The 8,140-nt window shown below is 38.0% G+C and overlaps 1 long non-coding RNA gene across 1 annotated transcript; it reads left to right on the forward strand.

Annotated features, from left to right (window-relative positions):
- Positions 1 to 3,491: 3,491 nt before the first annotated feature.
- Positions 3,492 to 7,668, forward strand: LOC122082493. The gene is made up of 2 exons (XR_006141328.1): positions 3,492 to 3,815; positions 7,123 to 7,668. It is a non-coding gene; the product is annotated as an uncharacterized LOC122082493 (long non-coding RNA).
- The last annotated feature ends 472 nt before the right edge of the window (positions 7,669 to 8,140 follow it).

An 8,140-nucleotide genomic window follows, 5' to 3' on the forward strand; every position in this document is an offset into this window, starting at 1 on the left:
TTGCTGATGTAGGGCATATAGCTTGATCCCAACCACAGATGGCTCAGTCAAACAGTGCTGAAATACAATGGCAAGTAAACTTAACATAACTGGCAATTTTCAAAAGAGGTTACCTTGGTTGTGATTGGCAAAAGTGGTTATTCAGCAGTTTACAAAGGGTGTTTATAAGGGGCAAGCCAATGGTGGCAATTAAGCAACTAAAAAACTTCAGTTCAGAAGAGAACCATGGCCGTTTTACCTGAACTTGGAATCACAGTCCTTGTAAACCACCCTAATGCTGCTAAATTGAATGCACACCATGAAAGGTTGGATGATATATTTAAAAGTGAAATTTTATGTGTGAAAAATATAGTATTAATCTTAGGTTTTGCAGGGGGATTCAATGAAATTACATGAAATTGGTGAAAAAACCTGCACTGGAACATTTGTTGAAACCCATATTTAATTATTCTCGATGAAAGTAGGCTTATTCCTAAATGTTTCCAAACAAAAAGACACTAAGAAAATGTTTCGTCACAAATACACACTAATTTGATAAAAAAAAAAAACCTAAAAATTATATTCCCCTACACGTGCATTTGCACTTGTGTTTTTGCAAGTATATATACACATGAATATGGGGTGAGGAGTGTTGTCCTGGGCTCATCTAGCTTTCTACTCCTCGAACTTGAAGTTGGGATTGTTGGTGTATCCGGTTTTATCCAGAAAGGCATTAAAGTTTTAGAATAGAGCGTCATTGATTTCATGGTTTCAAGGTTGGCGGCATTTAATGGCTCTAGCAGTATGTAGTGCATTGTCCATGCACTTGGAGTGTTGGTGATATGAACTCATTTGGCTTCTTTGTTGACTGCTAATAAATGACCCATAAGTCAGCATCGCAGCAATGAGAATTCTCATACAAACTACAAGCTTATTGTATGCATTTCCTAATTCATTAAGTATGAGGTTGTTTGTTGAGTTACGATGTCTTGTATTCTGTCACTTACATAAGTGAGCTGATTCCGAAGAACCGTTAGAAAGATATATGGGTATTTCATTAAGTATGAGCTTGTCTATTGATTGTACAGAGTCCTCTAACGATGGAATAGATTTCAGGTTTTCCTTCCAGTCCTTATAATTCAAACCGTCTTCAATTATGAGAGGATTTTTAGTTTGCATAACTTGTGAAACTTTCATAGATATAGAAAGCATAAAAAACCTATATCATATTTAAAGTTGAAAGTTTATTCAACTTAAATTAAAATGGTTATTTCTTGGATGCTTGAATTCCATGTATCCGACTCTAAAGTGGTCAATTATTCTTCCACCCCCCAATCCCACCCCCAACCCACCCCCCACCCCCCCCCCAAAAAAAAAAAACAAAAAAAAACCACACACAAAACTACGAACTATGACACTACGATGGACCCTCTTATACTTTATAGTCATGGTAATTTATTACTGCATACCTACCCATTGCCCTAGACAATGGTTCTCCTATATTGAGAGCCTTGGTAACACCTATCCATAAAACTATTTGAATGACTATCAAAAGGAATCATTAGTTGGAGAATAAAAAAATCAACTCTAAGGGTCTGTTTGTTTATGGGGGTTTTGATGGGGTGGGATTTAAGGGGTAGAAGAATTGTACTTATTTTCCCAAAAGCATGGTAAAGTCATGTGTTTGATATAATGTGATGGGAAATACTCTAGACAACATTGGGAGATGAGCTTTCTTCTCTGTTGATGTGGCTTTCACCCCATCTCCTTCCAACGTCCTACCAAATTGGTGGGACTTTGTGGGGTGGGAAGTCATTACAATTAATGACTCTCTTTCTTCATTCTTCTGTTCTCTCTCCTACATCTATGTGCTAACCAAACAAGGTCAGGGTGGGGAAGTCTTAACTTTCCTACAACTTTACTTTCCCTACCTTTAACCCCACCAACATGTGGGACCCAGTAATTAGATATTTCCACCACAAACTCCTCCTAAACAAACGGGGCCTAAAGAAAATTGGATTGAAAGTCATGGACATTGGATCGGCGACAATAGAACTGCCTAACTTTTGGAAGGTACAACATAGATATGAAGATGCAAAGCTAAAGTATAAAGAAAGGATTGACTGGAAACCAAAAGATTGCGTGTTGACACACAAAGGGAAATTTAGAAATTTCAAGCTGTTATTTAGACTACTCTATCCAGAACTGGCAGACCATCAAATTCAAATGGAAGGCCTAAGTTATGAATCATAAATAGGGGGCTTTGAGGAGAGAAAATATTGTGGTGACCCCATTATGTGTCTTGGCATGTAATGGATCCTTTATCCCCAAGTCAGTTTGTGAACTAGTGCTTTCTGGTTAATTGAAGGTCAAAATTGTGTCTAGTTTGGATTACAAAAATTATGGAAGTAATTTAGCAGCCTCCTAAGTAGGATTTTATCAAGCTGAACATAAATGATTGTTCTGTTGGAAATCTAGGTTGATTAAAAGTAAGTGAACTTTTTAGAAACAGTAATGGGAAGCCAATTAGATATTTTGTAAATTATGTCTCTATAGACTTTGTGGTAAGTTTGCAACCTTCTTCTTCGGTGTCTTCCAGGCTATGCAAATGAATTTGAGGAAGCTTTGGATAAAATGTGACTCTCAACCTGTGATTTTGTGAATTAAAAATCATAACATTCCATGAATGTTCAAACAACAATGGTGATTTTGCAAAGCATTCCTTGATACCTCTTCATTGACAATTTCCCATTGTTATCGTGATTCTAACAATATCATTGACAAGTTAGCGAAAACATGTAGCAGCCATAATGTCTGCTACTCATTGGGACGTTACTACCTCTTTTCTTATAGAGGATGTTAACTGTGATGCTCAGCTAAAACCCAGATATAGATTCTCATAAGCAGCTGAGCATCTAAAACCCAGATACAAATTCTCATAATCACCTTTTGAGATTTTTTTTTCTTCCAACGTTTGTGTTGCTACTATATTGGTGGCTATGGTGAAGGTGGATTAGTAGCTCAAGGTCGTCGTAATCTCTAATTCATTTATTCCTCTATTTAGTCTATTTCCTGATTCCCTCCCCACCTTCGCGAAAAAAAAAAAAAAAAAAAAAATCTCTTGACTTATTTCTGTATGGGCTGGAAATGGCCCACATATAGCCAGCCCATTACTGGACAAAAGGGGGAGTGGGGGGAGGGATGCCTTATAGCACAAAGTGAAGACAGGAGAGTTGAACCCGTGAATCTTGATAAACTCTACTGCTGAGGTACCAACCAATTGAGCAAGCAATTGTCTCCGTTCACTTATTTGATTCAATTCGGTACTGAGGGCTTCTGTTTGACCTTGCTTACCTGAGCTAGATTCACATGCAGTATAAGTGTCTGCTTTACGTAACATTACAAATGTGTATGAAATCATCAGGCATTGTGAGGGTTGCCATTGCTCAAGTAAGGGTTCAAATCGTTCTTCATTTTAGGGCTCTGAGTAGTCTTGGGCTTGGCTGGGCTGGGCTAGGGTTGGCAATTTTCTAGATCAGCCCAATCGAGCCAGGCCAGGGCTAGGACTGATGTCAAGTGACCTCAGGCTGGGCTCGAGTATTTAACCCAGTCCAGCTTATCCGAGTTGCAGCCCTAGCGGCTTCACTAGGGTTGGCAATTTTCATTTTTCTGGTCTTCTCTATAATAGCTTTTCCTAATTTAGCTCGGAGTCTCGGAGTCTCGGAGTTTCGGAGTTACTTCCTGCACATTTAACTGGAGCAGGTTGATTGAAATTCACAATTGCCTCATTGAATGAGAATGGAAGTGTCTTTGGAAATTTGCAGTTAAACAGTGAGGTTTGCTCTTTCAATTTGTTTCTGGAATTACTAAGATGGTGTTTACCTATGCATTTCTAAGTGGTTGTGTGGAAGAAATTATCTGAATTTCGATCAAGTTATATGAACATAGTGATCGATGCGGTTTACAGGACAGTGTTAAACGATCCTGTTTAACTGTTAGTAATGCAAGTATGTAACATCTGTGGTTATATGTTATTAATTTGTTCCTGGATTTGTTATGGATGTGTTCTTATCTTGCTTGAAATTTCTAGGTTTTTTTTTCTTTCCCTTTCATGAGTTGTTGAACTAACTTAGCTTCCAGAACCATTTTACTGTTTATGCAAGTCATAAGTTATACCTTGGTGTTTCAAATGAACTGGATGCTTGGTCAATTTCTTGGTAAATGGTGTTAGATTTTCTTGTTGCTCGTCTGTCATCTCACAGCCATATAGACAGAGAGAATGAAGGTTTACCCATCCCTATACAAAAAGGTACCCCAATGATTTTGAATATTAATGGTTCTAAATTCATCAGTACTAGAAGCACATCATAAGAGATTATGCATTACCCATTTACCAATGCATGAGCAGAGAGCCTAGCACAGTATGGTTGCTAAAGGCCTGGCATTTCTGGCTCTCCAAAGGCTCCGATAACAGCTCCTAGGACTATAAGCCACAACCTTTTACCTCTTGCTGAAGCTGGTTAGACAGTATCTCAAACAGATGAAAATTTTTTCATCTAGAGGCGCTTATCCATTGGTGGAGGCCATATTGTCTATCCATACATGATGGGTGAAAGGGCAGCTAAAGAGAAGACAGGGAATACTCTCAGCATCCCTTAGGCAAAGCAGACATGTTTTGCAGTATGAGATCTTGCAAATTGAGATATTTTATAGTGCTGATGCTATCCATCTTTGTGTTCGAAATTAAGAACTGTACCTTCATGGGTATCTTTCATCCCATTTCAAATAGAAATTCTTATTTTATTTTTTTTCTGATTTGAAAGAAAAGTTTGATCTTGAGTAAATGGTCTCTGATGTTGATTGACCGTTAGTCTGTGAAAGGTTCTCTTTGGCGGGCTTCTATTGGTTCTGTTGTTGGGGGGTCGTTGTATTCACTGTTAGTTGTCTCTGTTGGTTATTTGCATAAGGCTTGCCTTGTTGTTGCTGTTTTGTTGTTTGTTTTGGCCTGGATTGTCATCGTTGTAGGGCTGTGTCTTGTTTCTTCTTGTCCCTGTCATGTTAATAAAACTGTGTTCTTGTTGTACGGTTTTCATTCACTCTTTTGTATTTCACACTCAACTACTCAAGGGGAACTTTCTGGAAGCCGGCCATCTTAGTTGAGTTCATTTGGCTGTCAGTCACTATTCTTATACTCGATTCTGATAGGTCATTGACTTTGAAGGCTGAAGAAGATCTACAGAGGATTATCCTTGTGTGTGCTAAACTTGGAGAGGAGTATCCATGTGTATGATGATGTGTGAGTCAGTGTCAAGAAATGGCAGCTCTAAGATGTTTAGTAATCATTTCATTGACTTCCATACTTGTAGCTGAAGCCTATCTGATTTAGTTTGCCTCTGGAAAATTATTCCTGGTTCTTTGATTCTGCTGTTCGTATGTCATCTTTACAATTTGACCTAAAAATTCTTTATTGTTATCAAACCATTGGGCTAGCACCATGAGTCATTTGATACAGTTGCATTTCTTAACTTTGCAAAACGTATCGTCTTGTTGGGCCCGTTTCTTCTCTTGTGTCTTTTTAGTTCTTGGTGTAGCTCTTTAACGTCTGTTATTATTATTATACGAACAGCTTTGTAAATCCTTATTGTGTTCCCCTGTTTTGGCTAATGGCCTAGTTAAGGTTTATTACTTCATTTTAAAACAAAAGGGATCAGACAACCGACAGCTCCTGAACCCTTATTTTGTTGCAGTCAGATATCAATACACCTCCTATTTTATTGCAAATAAATATCAAGACTGGTATTAAGACCATGTCATTGATATATTTATTTTCTTCTTGTTCTTTCAGGATGTATTCTAATATTGAATTGGGGATTCAGTTTCGGTTTCCTCTTTATTCAGTGAAGAGTGTGCACCACATAGCCCCTTGCCTCTTAAAGTTTAGTTGCAAGGAAACAGCGGGAATTTGGTATTTTGGTGCTAAAGTGAAATATTGGCATAAGCTTTAATATCTGAGTAAGAATAGTACACTCACTGGAATCGCTTTGCCAAAACAATTCGCTTATCTAGAGTGAAGTCGAGACATGAGACCTTAGTAATGTGAGTAGACAGATTGGTTGTAGTACTCTCTATTTGAAAAACTAGCTTATCCTTGTAATTTATGGTTGCTTAATATTCCAATTTTCCTCCCTTCTGAGTCACACAGTCCTTTCCTCACTTTGTTCCATTCCACACACCCCCCCTCAAAGTACTGTAGAGCTTTTTTCTCATTAAGTTTGAGTATTGATCGTGCTCTTACTGTGATGTTGAGTAGAAGACAAGATTGTCTTTGTTATGGAGTACAAAATCTTACTCTTACTATGGCAATGAGAAATTATTTCATAACACATTGCTTCCCGACCCCTTCCAAAAAGAGGGGACAAAGCTTATAATTGCATCTTCAATTTTGCCTATGCTATGATCTATCTATAATATCTTCACTGATTTAGAACTTTCTTGCTTCTTTTGGATGCCTATATTTAAGGTGGTGCCATAAATCAATTCTGTCTATTCATCGATATTTTAAGGGTGCATGACATTTATTGGGGTTTCTCATTTGAAATGCTTCTGGAGGATCAGACAACTTTGGGTGCCTGAAGTCAGTCTTGGTTGATTTATATATGTTTCCAAATTTCATTAGGAGATATGATGCAGGTTAGATGCATAAAGGTGTTTCAAGCTTATTGGTGCCTTAGTTGGAATCATGAGTGTTGGGGTCTTCATTTACAGGTTTCTAGTTGTAATGGGTTCAGTTTTGAAGCCCAATTATTTAACCCAAGGGGTGTTTATAAATTTTATGTTTAATTAAGACCCTTAATTGGTGAGGCCCTGTTGTTTATTTAGTTAAATATACTTGTCGGGTTTTCTTATGAGTGTTAGTTTAGGTAACTTGAATGGGTACTCGTTTAGTTGGTTTGGAACCCTAAATGGAGTCAAATTAGTCTTTTTAGATGGTACTGTATATAACACAAGACAACTCAACTCATCCTTATCGTGATTAAATGTGGATGGCTGCATGGACCTCTTCCCTACCTATTCACCTAAAAGCTCGAACTGTTAGGGAAGGGCAGCGTCAATATTTACATCAACACTCCCTTACATGTGCAGGCTAAGATCACATGTTCCTTGCACGTGGAGCTCACACGACATTTCCTCCACACGGCAACAAGGGAGAAGAAATGTCAGTTGGAAACACTCTTTCGATACACTTCTCAAGAGTTGAACACTTGACCTCCCTGCTATGATACTTTCTTTTCTACCGATTCACCTAAAAGCTCGAATTGTTAGGGGAGGCAGCATCAATGTGTACATCGCGAATCGACTCTATTCAAATCATACTTGTTACAGTGTTAGCTATGCCTACCTTTGTTCATCACATTTCCTATTGTCATTTTAGGCCTGCCCTTAGCCTTTTTAGCTCCTCCAATTTGAATATATGACTCCTAACCTGTGTATTGAATGATCTCTCTGTAGGTCATGTCCATGCCACTATAAACAACTCTCTCTTGACTTATCATGTAATGGAGCTACTACTAAATTAGCTCCAGTTTGTTCACTTGTTATTTAAACTTTTCTAGTTCTACAAGCATCCATATCAACATCCTCATTTCGGATACACCGAGTTTATTTATACATTATTTCTTTCCCACCCAACTTTCATCTCCATACATCATTGCTAGTCTTACAACTGTCTGATGTTGCAGATGGAGCAATTGGATTGAGGTTGGGTCAAGCAACTTCATCAATGTAAGAATGCATTGTTGAGGCTACGTACTTCTAAGTTTAAATACTTGTGTAGTGTTTGCTGGTCCTACTTTTGGTGGGGGTTGGGGTAGAGATATACATTTCCTCTTCAGGTATTGAAAGCATCTGATTACATTAAATGCGGGAGTAGAGATTTCCATTTTTAATTTTCATTATCTTTGGAAATGGCTAAAAAAGATATTGTCTTAGGAGAGTCTCATCCCTGTTTGATTTTCTTGCTTCTATGATGTTGGTTATACAACTATCGAAGTTTCGTGTGAACTTCTCTGCTTCTGTATATAGTTGACAGCGATCCTTAGTTGAATCTTCATTCATATCTCATGCAATCCCCACTGCCTCCTTGCCTACCACAGCCAACAGA

This window comes from Macadamia integrifolia, chromosome 1 (assembly GCF_013358625.1).
Source record: "Macadamia integrifolia cultivar HAES 741 chromosome 1, SCU_Mint_v3, whole genome shotgun sequence".
Lineage (NCBI taxonomy): Eukaryota > Viridiplantae > Streptophyta > Magnoliopsida > Proteales > Proteaceae > Macadamia > Macadamia integrifolia.